Below are 2,790 nucleotides of genomic sequence, written 5' to 3'. Positions count from 1 at the left end.
TGTCAAACTAAAAACCATGGGGCAGGTTGCTGCTGTGTGGACTTGGAAGCTAAGCGACTGCTCCTGGGGTGAAATTTTCTTAGACTTGACACAACTTCCACACAGATGTAAGACTCCAGCAAGGGCCTGAGGGGCTGTTGGGAGGGTGGGGAAGACAAGGTACATGCAAGTTGTTTTCTGAAAGTCAGCTGCCCTTTTTCCCAGTGAGGAGAAAACGAAAATGTCTGTGTTTCCCTGGAATATCCCTCTTCCCAGGTGAGAATTCTTGGACATACTCTGCTGCCTTTTTAAAAGTCAGGAAGCAAACATTCCATAGCAGGGAAATTTAAAACTGAATTAAAATATCTCCTCCTTACCCCTTCTTTTTAAATTTCAATTTTGTGGCTTGTTCTGTTATGGCAAAAATCTAACTCATATGTACTTTTATGAGCACAGAATTTAAAATGTATGTATATATGTATGATCCCACAACCAGTCATGCAAATGTCATAGGTCTTCTTTCGTCTGGGTCTCCCGCCTGTTTGGATGTGCAGATAATACTTATCTGCCTTCGGCAAGGTGGCCCGTGGCTGGGAGCTCTCTGGCTCCACCCGCTGGACACCCGCCAGACCGCAGGGTTCTTGTCTGCTTGGGACATCCTTCCTCCAAGTGCCTCCTGAGCAGCTCAGGCAGAGTGTGTATAGGTCTAGGTTTATAATAAGAGTTTTGAGGTTCAGGCAAGTCTCCTTCCAACATTTTTTTCCTTGGTAAAATAAGGAGAAAATAAGCTGCTAGGGTTTCCCTGAAGGAGAAAAATGAATCACCAGGAGACACTGTGAGTGGCCTGCTTTGGGAATGAAAGGAATCATACTAGTGTCTCCATGACTTCCTTATGCGAATGGGCCACTGTCCCTGATAGAAATAATCATGATAATGATAGTAATGAGAATAATAACTGCCACAAATGGTTGAGCGTTCGCAAAAATCCTATATTATACTATTGTCCCCATTTTGTAGATGAGCAAACTGAGGCTCAGAGTTTAAATAACTTGCTCAAAGTCTGACTCAAATTTTATACCTTTTTTTTTTTTTCAAATTTTGTACTTTTAACCACTCTAGTGCTGTCCAATATTTCCAGCTTCTGCCTGTATGTTTGCTTTTCATTAATGCCTTCACTCAACTTGGCCATGATGCATATTTATGAACCTCGTCCTGAAGCTGCCTCCACATGACACCCATGCAGCCTTCTGCCTCAGTGGCACTGGTGAGGGCTGAGGGTGTGTAGTGAGTCTCAGGTCTTCTTGGAAAAAGCACCTCCTTCTGTGCCCACCCTCCCTCCCTGGCCTTTTTCCTGGTCCCTGTAAATCCACACCTTAAGCGGGGGTCACAAAATATAGCCTTGCCATATTGTATGCACAAGGCAGCGCAAGTCACATGGAATTCCAAGTCAGATAAACCCGAGTTTGAATACTGGCTTTTCTCTGTCAAGCTGTATGACCTCAGGCATGTTACTCACTGTTTCTGAGCCTCAGATTCCTCAGTGTAAAGTGGGGTAACTTTACTTCCTTTATAATGTTGTGATGAGGGATGACATCTTTAACGCACCATGCTGATGTCTGCCCCTCTCAGTCAGCACTGGTTACCTTGCGGATTTCCAAATGGAACCTTCCTCCTGGCTTGAATAAGGGGACACGCTGCTCTCTGCTTTGATATTAGAAGGGGTGCAGTTATGAGTACAGAGGAAACCATTCACTTCATTCAAGAACTGTGAACTAGGTAACTTTCTGATGCAAGACATGCATATCTGTGTTCTCGGTGCTTTTAAGCAGCCTAATTTTTCATACAATGACTTTTTCCCTGTTCTTTCTACAGCAGCTCCTTTATTGTTTCCAGAGAGTCGTTTGCTGAGTGTTTATGCCCTAACATTGTCTTTCCTTGGTCTTTCCCTTGCATCTCCTCTTTGGGTGCCCCTCTCTGTTCCCATACCACGTGAATGCACCTTCCATCTCTCTGCCTGGAACAATCACAAATGAACATACATAAAGCTGCTCTCCTCTACGACTTTCTCCTTGGAGTTTCTGCCCCTAGGATGTTTTCTCTCTCCTCCCCCTCCCCATGCTCTGCCCAAATCTATTTGGATTTCCCAGTGGGCTTCTGTGCACTTAAAGCAGTTTCCATCTCTATTCCTCACTGGGCATGAAATCATGCCCCCCAGCTCTGCAACAGTTCTGGTACTGTCTTTTATTATTATTTTTAAATATATCTTACGATGCACAGTCCCATCCGAGCCAGAAAGTACAGGATGATGAAGTCAGGATCCAATAGCTCTCTTTGTTCATAATGGACCTCTCTCTTTCCAGAAAGATTTTGAGGCAGTTCATCAAATATATGTAAGAGGACATAAGGACTAGGTGACAAAATGGAGAAAGGAGAATGCAACTATGGATAAAACACAATTTTTTTTTTTTTTTTTGAGACGGAGTCTCACTCTGTCGCCCAGGCTGGAGTGCAGTGGCCGGATCTCAGCTCACTGCAAGCTCCACCTCCCGGGTTCACGCCATTCTCCTGCCTCAGCCTCCCGAGTAACTGGGACTACAGGTGCCCGCCACCTCGCCTGGCTAGTTTTTTTTGTATTTTTTTAGTAGAGACGAGGTTTCACCGGGTTAGCCAGGATGGTCTCGATCTCCTGACCTCGTGATCCGCCCGTCTCGGCCTCCCAAAGTGCTGGGATTACAGGATAAAACACAATTTTCATATTTTTTCTACAATACCTTGCATTTGTAGGTGTTTCTAAATTTGTGTTGTTTTAAT

This window comes from Theropithecus gelada, chromosome 18, assembly GCF_003255815.1.
Source record: "Theropithecus gelada isolate Dixy chromosome 18, Tgel_1.0, whole genome shotgun sequence".
Lineage (NCBI taxonomy): Eukaryota > Metazoa > Chordata > Mammalia > Primates > Cercopithecidae > Theropithecus > Theropithecus gelada.
The sequence above is the reverse complement of the archived record's forward strand: the minus strand, read 5'-3'. Positions refer to the sequence as shown.